Genomic DNA, 14,064 nt, shown 5'->3' with positions numbered 1-14,064 from the left:
TTTTAAGGTTGCATTTACACTGGGGAGGCCAGCTCTCACGTTTCTGCGCTAATAAAAAATAAACTTTGAAAGAAAACTGACAATCAAAGAAAAGACACAAGAAGTTGTAAGAAGAACTGAGCTCTGAAAAAGCTAAGGTGCACAAAAAGAAACGATCATTTGGAGACACGCACCTAAGCTTTTTCTCTAGGAAATGCTGTCAGGACTTTTTCCTTTATGATGGTTGGTGGTTCATTTCTCAAGTAAACAAACGTTCCCCACGATGTAAAGTAATAAAAGTTTAATTAATGGAACACAACAAGTATAAACACCTTGTTTATTCCGGTTTCTTTGTACAACACGGGCAAAAATGTCTTCAAGGATTTATATCCACTTTGTAAATATTAGCCTGGCTTCGGCTAGGGGTGGACAATGTCCACCCGCTTCTCTAGGAGGAGACACTTGGAAAGGAAAGCGCCTTCAGATAAGGTTCAAGTCTTTTGTATTTCAGCAAAGTCAGCCCACGCATCTCTATTCGGTTTGACAAATAATACAGCTCCTACTACATCCCCCCGGTGACACGAGGTGAAATTCCCATTGTGTGGAAATAATTTAACTTCTAATCTTCTGGTGGAACAACAATCGTTTCTATTTGGATGTTTGTGTTTCGCTAAATAATGATAGCTCAAATAATATCTAGTTCCCTTGTTCCTTTGTTTTTAAAATGGCATGTTAGATCGGGGGTGGTAGGGATTATCCTTTTGCAAAATTTCACTTTATCTGAGCAGGTTTAGAGTATACATGTTGTACAAGTGTATCAACAGAATAAATGACTTCAACTGAAGGGATATTTTACCCATTTGCAAGGTTTAAAATTGTTTTCTATGAAATTTGCATCCATAGGCAGAATTTCTAATTGTCTTGTAAGAAATTATTTTTTAAGCTATTAGGGAAGTCAAAGAAGAGCTTGCTGCCTTGCAGGGATTACAACAACCTTTCTTAACTGGCTAAATATTAAATAGATGAATTATCAGGCTGTTTAGATTCAGCCCGGTTTTCCCTCATCTCCTCTTCCTACCATAAATAATAATAAAAATACATAATGCATTATGGCTCCAGGCGTTTTCCAGCGCGGTGTGTTACCGCAGGAGTATCTGCTGAGTCTGCGGGTGTCTGCAAGGCCCCAAGTGTCATCTGCGGCTTAGGTCTCATGGATTAGACTTTAAACGGTGTCTAGGCCGGCTGACATCAGCTTCCTCTCACACTGATGCTCCAGAGAGGTGCGGGGTCGGGGGCTCCCTCTCCGGACAGTTACCCGGAGGCACCCCTCTCTAACGGGGTGGGGGAGTTCGCTTGGGACAAATTGACTTTCTCTCACCTTTGGTGACAGGTTTCCCCGAGGCTTCCTAGAATGGCTTGGATTCTTTCCTGCCCTCGGCGTGTCATGTGATGGGCACACTCCGCCGCTCCTGGCGCGGGGAGGAGGGCGCGGTGGCGAGTCTGGGGAGGCGCTTCCCGCGCGGCCGCCGGCCAGGGCGAGAGGAGGGCCTGCAGCACAGCCATTTAAAACTTCATAAATTATAAACAAGCCGCCTTGGCCTTCGCCATAAATTCTGCTCCTTTTGAGCCCGCAATTAGTGTTAGGAAGCACCGGAGTCTAAACACAACCAAACGCCCTCTGAAGGGCCCAACTGCCCAAGGTTGCAAACCTTTATTTATTTCCCAGTACCACCCCCCTCTGCACCCCGAGGTCTGCGCATACAGTCGCCTCCTCCCCCGCCAGCGGTACACTCGGTTGGGTTCCCGCTCGGCGAGGGAAGGTCACAATAGCTGCTCTATCGGCGGAGGCGCCCGCCTCCTCCCTCCCGGGCCTCGGGAAAGCAGAAAGAAGAGCGTGGGGGAGGGGAGCACCGGCTGGGCAATGGCGCTCTGGGCCCAGGCCTCTCCTTCCCGGGGAAGTGGGGGGAGTGTGTGACCTGGAGCGGGAAGGGGCCAAGCTGGCAGGAGAAGGAAACCTCCACCCCAGCCCGTGACTTTTGCCCGAGACGGCCGCACGGGGTACAATGGGGGAGCGCACAAGGCCTCGACTGTCCGGCGCTAGGTTGAGGGCGCCGAGCAAGCCGGGCTTCCAGGAGCGGCTTCGCCTTTGTGTGCGCAGCTTCCCCAAGGGCTCCGCGTCGGGAAAGGCCTCACAATGGCACTGTTGGGCTTACGCCTGGAGGTGGGGAAGGGCCGGACCTCGCTTTGGGCATTGGTCTCTGGGAGGTTTACCCCGTTTGCTGCTCCAGAGGAGGAAGTGGCTCTCAGGCTCAGGCCTTGGCCAGCTCGGCTTTTTTTTTTTTTCCTATAGAGGCGGCGGGGAGGGCTGGGGGAGGGGAGGGATCAGCGAGGTTGTGGGGGATCATCGTGAGGCCTGAAGAAAGGGTCCATGGATGGGGGTGGCAGCGGTTTGGGAGCCCCTGGTTGTTCTGTCCAGGCAATCAAATGTTAATTAAAGCTGGGTAGAGACGAGGCTGCAAAAATGGCCCGCAGTAGAATGGGAGGTGGGAGTGGGAAAAGATTTAGCCATAAGGAGACCTTGCCGTGGCTACCAGGAGAAACTCAGGCCCAGCCAGGAGTGGGGTAAGAAGACCCAACTGAGCTAGCCAGGGGTACGGGGACGTGGCAGAGGAAAGGTCTGAAGAGCAGTCCTGGCCCCTGGAAAGGCGGTAAGAAAGGGCGATTAAGTAAATGTTCTGCCTCCTGGCTTTCAGACCTCAGCCTCATCCCGGGACCTGACAGAGAAAAATCCGCCTCTGATGGAATCATTAAGTTAACCATCCATTTGTACCATTTCTTTGTACAGGCTTTCAAATGAGAGAGAATGATAGAACATAGAGTGAGTACTTCCCCCCTGGTGCAGCCCCAAGCCTAGTCCCTATCACAGACACATCAGCCAAATCGGTTTCCCAGGCCCCAGAGGGTGCTAACCTTGCGGAACTGGATTTTTTGGATTTCTATCTGTAAGGAGTATTAAAAGACAGTAATTACCTATACTAGCTTCCCATTTCTTCTCTCTCCCCCATTCTGTACAAGCCAACCCACCCTTGAGTGAAGTGCATCTTCTCAGCCATAAGTCTTGGGAGCCTAGGCTCTCCATCTGTTGAGGTTTGTTCATTAGGGAGGGACAAGGGGATGTGTGTGGGTGTATGTTTGAATAACAAAGAAGAAACCCAACATTCTAATGAAAAGTGTTCCTCTGCTTGACCTGGAGGAGCCAGAAGCTTGTTTACACCGTCAGTGTTCAAGGGACAGTCACAGGCCTGTTTGCTTTTATCCTGAGGATTAGTTGAAACTTTCTCTCCCAGTAAAGAACTGGTTAATCCCAGTTACAGATCCAGGAAGGTCCTCTTCATCTGGGAGTTCTTGGTGTTACTTCGGTCCTTTCAGAAACTGTAAGGGAAAAAAAAGGGGGGGGATGAAGAGAAGTTTGTGAGTATTAAATAAAAATAAAAAGAGGGGCAGGAGGCCCCAGTTCCCACAGGCCTACAGCCTCACCACTTTAGGGCGCTGTGCCTTCCCAGAGAGGATATAGCTACTGGTGAGCAGACTTCTCCCTAGACCTTTGGACACAGTTGAGACACAGTTGAGACTGAGTCACCAGCCATACCCTCCACCATCTCTGAGCACTGGCTCACTCTTGCAGAGGGCCCGGATGGAGAGGAAAAACGACTGGGTAGGTGAATCCTCTGTACTTACAGCATTGTTGGTACTGGTGGTGGTGAAGATCATCACAGAGGGTGAAATTTTAGTTTTCACTGTTCCCCTCTCTTCTGGTGCAGCTACACATGCCCTTATCCTTGGGGCCCAAAGTTGGTACCAAATGGATTTACACACCTGGCCCAAAGTCCACGCCTAAACACCTCCCTCAGGTCTCATAACCACCTTGGCAAGTTGGAATGGTACAAGGGGAATTCAAGGACCCACTCTCAGGCCAGGTGCAGCCTGAAGCACAGTGAACAAAAGTTTCCTTCCACACATGAAGAAGAGGAAATGTAAATGGATGTCCAATCATTTGCAGTAGCAGAAGCAGGTGAAAGGTCCCTAGGAGATTTGCAAGGTGGGCAATAGTAGGTAAATCCTCTTGTCCTAGATCTTGTGGCAAAATATCTTGACTGGTTCCTATGGCTAGTCTGGATCAATGTATGGAAGAATAGTATCTGGAAAATAATGAAAATGGGATGTTTACATCAGTAAGAGTCCAAGGAGGAGACTTAGGATTCGTGGAGAACAGATGAAGTGTTTTTACTGGGAAAGCAGGCCTAAAATCAGGCCAAGAGGACCTGTTGGGCCTCGGCCTTTCTGAAAGAGGGGAGAAGAGCGTAGCTGCCTTAGGAGGAGACCAGGGAGAAGGCCTTTTGATGGCTCTATTGTTCCAAGCGCTTGCCCTACAAACACCACATCCCTCCCTGTCTCTTCCGCAAGGGCAGAGCGGGAAACTGGGTCGGTCGGTTGGGCCGAGCTCGAAGTAGCTACAGCGCTGGCACCAACCTCTCGGCCCCTTCTGCGGCCCCTTGGGGCGGCAACGGCGCGCCATTCCCGTCGCAGGCCCGAAACACACAAAGGAAGCCCCCACCCGTCCTCAGATGTGGGGACACTCTGGGGAGGAGGCTGGCGTGGACCCCGAGTCTGAGCACCTCCCTCCCCCGCGGGGAACAATAGCCGCCGCCTCCCCGGGGCGGCCGGGCGATCGCGCGGCACAAAGGCCGGCTCCGGGCCGCGCCACCATGTGACGCGCGCGCTCGTTCCGCGCTCTCCGGCCTGCAGCCGGGCGCAGTCAGCAGAGAGCCGGAGCGGCCAGGCTGCCTCAATCCACCTGGCACACTTTCCGAAAGACAAACGGTGAGTTAATCACCCAACCGGCTGGCGGCCGCGTCCCCTCTCGCCGGCGAGGAGGCCTGGGGAGGGGCGGGGCGGGGGGGGGGGCTTGGGTGAAGGATTTCTCAGTGTGTGTCGAGGGTCGGGGGGGGGGTGGTGGCGGGAGAGGTTAGTCCTATTAAGAATTCATCAATCACCCGGTGTGCACTTTTCACTCGACAGCGGTTCCTCCTACTTCAGAGCAAGTCTGGGCCAGCTGGGAGCCGACCAGAAACCGCAAGCAGAGGAGACACAGGCACCCGGGGTGAGCGCTCACGGAGGGCGCGACCCGCTGCCCCACGCTCTGCGGCGCGAGGCCGGACACCCCCGCACTCCCTGTCCTCCCGGCCGCGGCCCCGCCTCCGGACCCCTTGCAGCCCACGGTTCTCCCAAGGGGCGGCCCCCGCGCCCGCCCCAGACGCACGGAGACTGTATACTCTGCCCCCCCTCCTGCTCCCCGCCCCCCGTCACACCCTTAGCGCAGCTGTACCCCTGGAAAGGGAAGAGGAAAATCCCAGGTTTTGCAGACACTATGTAAGAGTCTTAAAAAAAAAAAAAAAAAAAAAAAAAAAATTCCCAGGGGACTAGAATTCAGGGACGGGGCGGAGCTAGTTTAGTTCTCTTATTTACCTGCAGGAGTCATTTATTTGGAAGGAAGCAAGGGTATCCCTGTTAAACTTGGAACTAAACCTGAATGCCATATAAAAAGAACAATAAAAATACACGTAAAACGCCAACCATAATGATACGCCTCTCCTCTCTTTTCAAGTGTGAAGGAAGGACTGGAGTATTTTTACTTCAGCTCTTTTGGGGTTCATTTTAGAAATACCAGAAAGGGATGGACTGAAAACTGTAAGCGTTGCTGGAGGGAGAGAGAAGGAGGTCATTAGCATTAGAGCTGTTTGCAGCAAGAGGTCATGGGTAAAGTGGGTGGTGAAGCGTTCTTATGGTGGTGCTCGTAGTCCTCGGTAAGTTCTAAGAAAGTTTCAGGCTACCCCCTCTTTTGCCCTCTTTTTGAGTGACATCAGCTGAGAAATTTCTGACGTTAGTTAAAAGTTGTTGCCTCAGCCTATAGGAAAGAGCCCCTGAAAGACAAAATCCCAGCTCCTCCCTCCCTGTCTTCTCTCTCAGCATCCTCTCAGGTGGAAATTAACTTGCTTTGGAGAGATGTTCTACTATCATTTTACTTTAGATAGATATAAGCTGTAGCATTAAGTCTTGCACAGTGTCCTGAATTCTTTAAGCAATTACAATACTGGTCCTCTTGTCCTTGGGTCAGAGTCTCTCTCTCCTTGCCTTTCAGCAATACCTGCTGAACAGCTCCTGTGTGCACTGTGCTGGGCTCTGAGATCTAAAAATGGGTCACTAATAGTGTATGCCTTTTGATCTACTGGGGAAGAAAAAGAATCCTAAAACGGTGTGACAGACGCTAGAACAGAAGTGTGGCCTAAAGGTTCCTGGAATAAAGAGAAGGAGCCACTAACACAAGTGGAGTGTCAGAAAAGGCTTCTCAGAGGAGGTGAATTTTGATTCCTGAAGTACGAGCTTTTTAGGTCTAGGAAGGAGGGACGTACTCGGTGGAAAGAGCAGCACACGCAAGCAGGGAGGGAAGAAAGAACAAGGTCTAGACCTGGAACAAAGAGAGTTTGGAGTAGAGCATCTGGCTGGCAAAAAAGGTTGTATGAGGTCCGTGGAAAGGAGTCTGGAATTAATCTGCAGGCAGTGAGAAGCCACTGAAGTTTTTAAACTGGGACATGACGTTATCTGTTTGGAAAGCTTGCTCTTTGGGAGGGATGCTGTGTCTGACTGGAGGAGGGATAGGAGGCAAGAAGGAAAGAAGAAGGGGAAGCTGCTGCAATAATCCAGCCTAGGGAGGAACTAAGGTAACGAGGATGAAGAGGGAAGACATTTAGGAGGACAAATTCACAGGACTTGCTGACAGTTGGACAAGTGAAAGAGGAGTTATGGATGTTAATCCCTAGGCTTCTATTTAGAGGCCCTGATTGGGTGGCCAGGTCATTCACCAAAATGAATACAGGAAGGGGAAAAAGAAGATTTTGCAGGGGGAAACTAAGGACTTCCGTTTTAGGTCTACACTGTATTTTCTGTTTTGCTGATACATTGTATGACCCTAAACAATTCACTTAATCTTTCTGGCCTTCAGTTTCATCTTCAGTGAAACAGTCAATAGATATCTACCTCATAAGTTTATCAGTAGGGGCGCCTGGGTGGCGCAGTCGGTTAAGCGTCCGACTTCAGCCAGGTCACGATCTCGCGGTCCGTGAGTTCGAGCCCCGCGTCGGGCTCTGGGCTGATGGCTCGGAGCCTGGAGCCTGTTTCCGATTCTGTGTCTCCCTCTCTCTCTGCCCCTCCCCCGTTCATGCTCTGTCTCTCTCTGTCCCAAAAATAAATAAAAAACGTTGAAAAAAAATTAAAAAAAAAATAAGTTTATCAGTAAAGTTGCGTGTGTGCGTGCGTGCATGTGTGTGTGTGTGTGTGTGTGTGTGTCTTCACCAGGTCTAAATGAGAGTCACAGGCAAAGCTAAAACCAAGGGAAAACATCCTCTTACCCACACCATGCTGATCAATAACTTAGATCCTGGATGTCCAGTGAGAAATAAGTCTCAGGAAAATTAAAAACAACACCTACTGCTTCCCAGATATTGAATACAGGCTAATGCTTAGGACTAGGTCAGATCATATTGCTAATTAGAGCTCCTCTGCTTCCGGAGGGTACTCTCCAGGGACACATGCAGAAATGTGGTCTTGGTATCAGACCACTAAGGAGGAGGCCTCTTAGCAGATGTCGGAAAGCTTTTTTATATCCCGTGTCTTTCAGGGAATGCTTGAAGCCACCCACTCTCTCTGAATCTCCTTAGGCTTCCTCGCGGCACACTGCAGTACAGGAAAGAGTGCTGAACGTCTGACCTTGGCCATTTACATTGGGTGTGATAACGACCAACAGTTTATCTTTTCTGTGTCGCCATTACCATTTGTAAACTAGAATTATGAAAGGATCAAACAAGATAAAAAAAGAATGGCATTTTTGGAGATGCTGTAAGGACAAGTAAAAGGTATTATTCTTTATTTATCAAACTGGCAAAAATAAAAACTTTTACTATCCCACTGACTTGGCAAGGGTATGAGGTAACAGGAATTCTCATATGTTGCTGGCAGAAGCATAAAGTGATTCACATCTAAGGAGAGCAATATGGCAATCTGCGTCAACATTGCCAGCGCACATACTTTTGACTAAGTAATTCCATGTCTGGGGATTTTTCTAATAGGTTAAAAACTTGAACATGTGTTTGTAATGGGAAAACAATGAATAATAAGCGAAATATCCATTAATAGGGGGTTAGTTAAATAAATTGTGGTAGGTGTGTACAGCAGAACAGCATGAAGTTGTAAAAATAAGCCAGGAAGTTCTGTATGCATTTATAGGAAATGATCTTCAAGATACAACAGGGGAAAAAACATGGTGCGAGAGAGTCTGTCTGGTACACCATCATTTAAGCAAAAAAAAAAAAAAAAAAAGTGGGGGGATTTATAGATAGAAACGTATAGGGTATCTCTGGAAAGATATGTAAGAAACTCTTAACTGGTGCCTATGTGAAGGAGAACTAGGTGATGGGAGAAAGACGCTCACTGCATACCACTGTGTACCCTTTGAATCTTGAACCATGTAAATTTCAATGTATACCCTATTTAAAAAATAAAGGAGAAAAAGATTAGTACAAGTGTAACCGACCTGGGTATACCTGTGTTCACACGGTCCTAAATTTGTACTATCCAGTTACATTAATGGAAAGACACCTCTGGTTTTGATCCCCCAGGGGTCAAGCTCAGCAGGAAATGAGGGGATCCTTAACCCTTGCGTGGTGGAGGGGGTGGGGACCCAGATCCACCTCTGCCTTCTCTTGTAGGAGTAGCTCAAGGTTGGGCCTCAGAAGTCTGGAGCACCAGTTCAGCAAATTGCAAAGGGAGGCCAGCAAGCCTCCCAGTCAGTCACACTGCCTGTGTGGCCTTCCAGAAACAAGGGTGTCTCCTTCAACACTGCTATGCTTGCTCAGCATTGACCCTGCCACAGTGCAAAGGAGGGGCTGTTTTACTCTTTCCTCTTCGTACACTGTGGACAGGCAGCAGACTGTAGACAGTCGGGAGACCCAAGTTAGTTCCCTCATTTTTTGCAGGGTAGTTTTGTCTTTTTTTTTTTTTTTTAATGTTTATTTATTTTTGAGAAAGAGAGAGAGACAGAGCAGGAGTGGGGGAGGGGCAGAGAGCGAGGGAGACAGAATCCAAAGCAGGCTTCAGGCTCTGAGCTGTCAGCACAGAGACCGATGCGGGGCTTGAACTCACAGACTGCAAGATCACGTCCTGAGCCAAAGTCGGACGCCCAGCCGACTGAGCCACCCAGGCACCCCGATAGTTTTGTCTTTTAACCTCTGAGTAAAGTTACTCTCTCTTTGAAATGAGGGGTTCAATGTCACTCATCTCTAAGGGGCCTTCTTGCACTGACATTTTATGACATCTTGATCTTTAATCAAAGGAAGAGTTACAGCTTAGGCCAAGGGACATTTCATCCCCTCTGGCTCCCCAGAGCTCAGATGTTCATTCCAGACAATTTGGGAGAGGTGGAAGGAAAGAAGAGTTGGCTCCGCCCTCTTGAGACTCCTATTCCTACTCCTCCTTCCTTCTTTCCATTACCTCAGAACTACTCTACATTTTCTCTAAGAGACCGGGAGAGACAAACGCCTTTCACTTCCTACCTTACTGGCATCCCTAAAGCCAAGTTAGGAAGGTGACGAGGAGCGGAAGCCAGGTCTCTGCAAAGCACTATTTTATCAGCAAAACTTGGGAAAGTTCTACTGACTACTTTTATTTTATAAAACTTCACCCCAACTAGACTTAGGCTGCCAAACCAAAATGTGAGAGCCATTTCACATTCTCTGCCCCTACCACCCAAGAGGCTTCTGGGCACTGTTCAGGTATAATGTTCCCGCTAGCCATGAGCTCTCATGATGCTAGCCAAGGGCCCCTCCCACCGAATTACCGCTCTCTTCCCACATTGCCCACCCCAATTTCTTTTCTTTTTTTTTTTTTAATGTTTATTTATTTTTGAGACAGAGAGAGAGCATGAACAGGGGAGGGGCAGAGAGAGAGGGAGACACAGAATCGGAAGCAGGCTCCAGGCTCTGAGCCATCAGCCCAGAGCCCGACGCGGGGCTCGAACTCACGGATCGTGAGATCGTGACCTGAGCCGAAGTCAGACGCTTAACCGACTGAGCCACCCAGGCGCCCCTTCCCACCCCAATTTCTGAGAGGCAGAAATTCTCAAAATATGGTTCCCAAGAACCCTGCTTGAGAATCACTCAAGAGGCTTATCACAACTCCTACTGGAGTCAGGCATACTAGATAAATATCTCTTGGGTGGGCTCAGGAACCTGCACTTTTAAAGAAGCTTCTGTGCTGATTTCCACCCACATGAATTGGTTTTGGGAGCCGTTATCTAAAGATATCTTTTATCCGATATTAGTCATGGTAAAAACACACCATTCTGTCCATTTTTATTTCTGTCCAACAAACATTTCTTGTATGTTTACTGTGTGCCAGACAAGGGCTTGACCCATGAGCCTTTCATTCACAAAGCTCGCAGGGAAAGGCACAGCACTCCAAACTGTTTTCCTCAAGGAGGGTCCTGTTATCAGGCTTCTGATAGGTTTAGAATTCCTGTCCTTCACCCCCACTTCCATCATGGGATGACTGAAGGCTTCTGCAGAGAACTACAAATCTTGCTTGAGAGAAAAGCCCATCCCCCCCGCCATTCCTCGCCCCCCCGCTTTTCACCCCAACAAGCAAGAGCCCTTCTACCCTTTGGGGCTGTGGAGCCAAGAGTCTGCATGTGCTCAAAGCGTCTCCAAGGGGTATCATGAAGAGGCTCGTGGAGAGGGGTTGCAAGAGGCTTCTTAGGAACAACTGTAAACATACAGAAGACCAGAGTGTCACCCTCCCTCACTTCTGTCTTCTGTCTGCAGGAGAAAAAAAAGTTTGTTGTTTGAATGAGAGACAAAGGTTGTCATGGGGGGTGGGGGTTTCAGGGTGGCTGCCCTGGTTAGCAGTATGGGAGAGATTTCAAAGCATTCCTACATCAAACACAACCTGGCAATCAGGCCCCTCTGCTGTCACCTCCTGCTGAGAACTCACAGCACCCGGACCGGCAGGGCAAGTGACCCTTGGGAATTCATGACTTGAACAAGCAATAAAATTAGTAAGACATTTCTCCCATACTCTGTGAACATCTAGGAGACAAACTTTAAAGTTACTCAAAATATCCTACGTTCACATCTTTCTGCATATAGCTCCTCCAATAATATCTTCCAATCTCTCCTTAGAGAACTATAGCTTCACATTCTTCTGGAGTAGATTTATAGCATAGTTGAGACCTGTGCCAGAAATGAATCCCTTGTTCCTTTGGTTTGAGAGTATCTTTTTTTGTGCAGCCTAGACCTCCCCTAACAAAATGTTCTTACACAGTAGGTCCTTGGGAAATGATGAATCTGAGTCGGAGATGACCAGAGTCTCGGCTCCAATATGAATAAGTCAAGGACCAGTCCAGGGGTTGAGATGGCAGCTCTTGGCCCCAAGGTGTAGGATATGCCAAAGCCTGAGAGGTTAAAGGGAGTAGAGAGAAGGACGAACAGAATGTAGCTCTCTGTACGCAATGATCATTGAACTGCAATTGGGTCTGAACGAATATTGAACACGCTCCTCCCGGCAACTCTCACTCATAGTTCTGAAAACAAAACAATACAATTTTAAGAAAAAAATCTCATTCTCTTTTAGGACATTTTCTTCCACCAGTGAAAGTTCAATCTCCAAAATTTTGCTTCAGAGAAACAGTGTAGACAGCTCATGGGTGGATCAAAGTCAATGCTTAATTGTGACAGGAAGGACCCAACCTTTGCCCCAAGTGCTTAGCAGCAGAAGCCTGGTCTCTGTTGCAATGAAGTTTGCCAAGGCACCTAGGCTGCCTGTTTTCCCTGAAACCTTAGAGCAAAGGCCCTTAGTGTGATAGGTTTTGGTCAGATCTGCCGGGCAATTAGGCTTAGTTTTCTGTCCTACATCCTGAGTTGCAGCCTGCAGGATGCCTTCTCCAGAGAGGTTTACAAGGCCATCTTCCTTCTTGACCTGCTGGGGCTTCCGGGCCTAGGAGTTGTGATTAACCGAAAACCTTTGGAGAGAAAGACTGATTTAGACAGAGGTGTGCATGCTAGGTCACTATCCTGGTAAAAACTGGCTCTTAAAGTCTAGCCAGGGGTGCATGAGGTGTTATGTGAACTCAGCAGCATCTGGGTCGCTGATATTTTTGTACGGCCATCAGAGTTGGGGACAGCCGAAAAATGTTTCTACATATGAAGTCTCAGCTAGGTCTGAAGAGCTCTACCATTCCCTGTCCAGAGAGCTCAAAAAAAGACTCTATTTTTCTCTTTCAAAGAACTACTTAGGACCTTTGTCATCTGATTGGCTAAAGGAAAAGACTGAAGTAGCAACATCAAGTTTGAAGGGCCATCTTCAGCACAGGATTCCATTTCCCAACCAAATCCCAGAACTCCAGCAGTGCCGCAACACCAGAACTATTAGCTTTGTGCTCACTCCTAGCTGGGTACCCTCCACCTCCCCCCTCCCCACCTTGGCTCAACTTCACCCTCACCAGGGTAACACTTCTGGTGTGGCTCTGTTTATTCACAGGTTCACATCCCTGTAAGGAACTGGCTCCCCGGACTGTGATGGCTCCTATTTTCCCGGCTTCCTCAGAGTGGAATTTTAGGCAAGGGCTCAATCGCTCTTGCATGACAAGTGGATCAGTGAAACAATAATAAAACCTCCGTCACCATAACTAAGAGGCTATAATAGATCAAATTCTCAAGGGCACTTGAATAAGTCAAGAGTAGACCGTATTCACACAGTTTTGGGAAGCCACCCTCTCTCATGACTGCTGTGTGTAAATAACATTTATTTATATAGTTTTGCTATTTTCCTGCAGCCCCAAAGAAATGTTCAAGGAAGTTGAAAAGTTTGTCCATGTAAAGCCGGTCTTTGTAACCTTTCTACTCTTCATTTCCTGTGCCAGTTGCGCTTTTATTTCCCGTCTCTCCACACTCAGTAAACAAAACCGTATTATCAAGGGAAAGACGTGAGCCCATTAACATTGTGAGCCCTCAGATTTCACTCGCAAGAGACGACGCAGCACTTATCTGATGGAACAGAAGCTTTAATTGCTTCAAGGTACAAGCCCGTCCAAACCTCTGAGATCTGACGGCTCCCTGGGAAGCCTCTGCACCCTCCAGCCAAGCGCCCCAGCCAGAGCGTGCGCAGCCCGGGTGCGGGAGCCAGCCTCCCGGAGAGGAGCACGAGCGTTCAACCACAAGCGCAGTTGCTGTACTTGGATAACGCAGTTATGGGGGAAGCCTGGTAAACTTCTGCGCAAGGCAGAAACCTTATCTTTTGTCCCAATCAAAACCTGGCGCTCCAACACTCGCCCCCACCTTGACTCCACAAACGGTAAGAGCGGAAACTGAAGGGACTCTGCCGAAGTAACGTGAAAATCTAGTCTAAAGGTGAAGATCTGATGCCGCCCCAGGGCCTCAGGGCCCCAGGGCGCCCCAGCGCCTAGGGCACAACATTTAGTCCGGTGAATCGGAGGCAGGCTGAAAGCGAGGGAAAAGTAAACACGTCCTCTAGGTTTAGGAGAAGGGTAACACCAGTGCCAGGAAAACCGAAAGCGCATAGGGCTCTGAACAGTGCCCACGGGTCGAACTCCACGCTCCCTTTTAACCCCTTCCCCACCTCAGTGCCCACTATCCGCACCCGAGGGATCAGCCACCCACCGATCCAGAAGAACAAGCGTCTCGCCCTCTATCCTCTCGTCCTCACCCGAGCGGCTAGTCTTGCCTTTCTCCTCCCGCTTCGTCCAGTGCCCGTCCCGGGGGGCAGGCGTCCGGCGCTCTCGCCCCGCCCTTCTCCACGCCGCCCCGGGGCCGCGCCCGCTCTCCCCGCGGCCCGGGGGCGCTGGACAGCGGCCACCCGCAGGTTTGGCAAAGTTGGCGGCGGGGCAGGCGCGTGGAGCAGCGCGCCAGTCGGGACCCCGGCCGTGCGGGGCAGGCGCCCATTGGCCGGCCAGCGCCACGT

At 49.4% G+C, this 14,064-nt stretch overlaps 2 long non-coding RNA genes across 2 annotated transcripts; one reads left to right on the top strand and one right to left on the bottom strand.

Annotated features, from left to right (window-relative positions):
- Positions 1 to 263: 263 nt before the first annotated feature.
- On the bottom strand, positions 264 to 14,018 carry LOC131502481 (uncharacterized). The gene is made up of 2 exons (XR_009257065.1): positions 13,764 to 14,018; positions 264 to 4,178 (listed from the first exon to the last, which is right to left on the bottom strand). It is a non-coding gene; the product is annotated as an uncharacterized LOC131502481 (long non-coding RNA).
- LOC131502473 (uncharacterized) lies at positions 3,605 to 6,144 on the top strand. Its single transcript, XR_009257060.1, has 3 exons — positions 3,605 to 3,694; positions 3,801 to 4,860; positions 5,059 to 6,144. It is a non-coding gene; the product is annotated as an uncharacterized LOC131502473 (long non-coding RNA).
- Positions 14,019 to 14,064: the final 46 nt, after the last annotated feature.

This window comes from Neofelis nebulosa, chromosome 2, assembly GCF_028018385.1.
Source record: "Neofelis nebulosa isolate mNeoNeb1 chromosome 2, mNeoNeb1.pri, whole genome shotgun sequence".
Classification (NCBI taxonomy): Eukaryota; Metazoa; Chordata; class Mammalia; order Carnivora; family Felidae; genus Neofelis; species Neofelis nebulosa.
The sequence above is the reverse complement of the archived record's forward strand: the minus strand, read 5'-3'. Positions and strand labels throughout refer to the sequence as shown.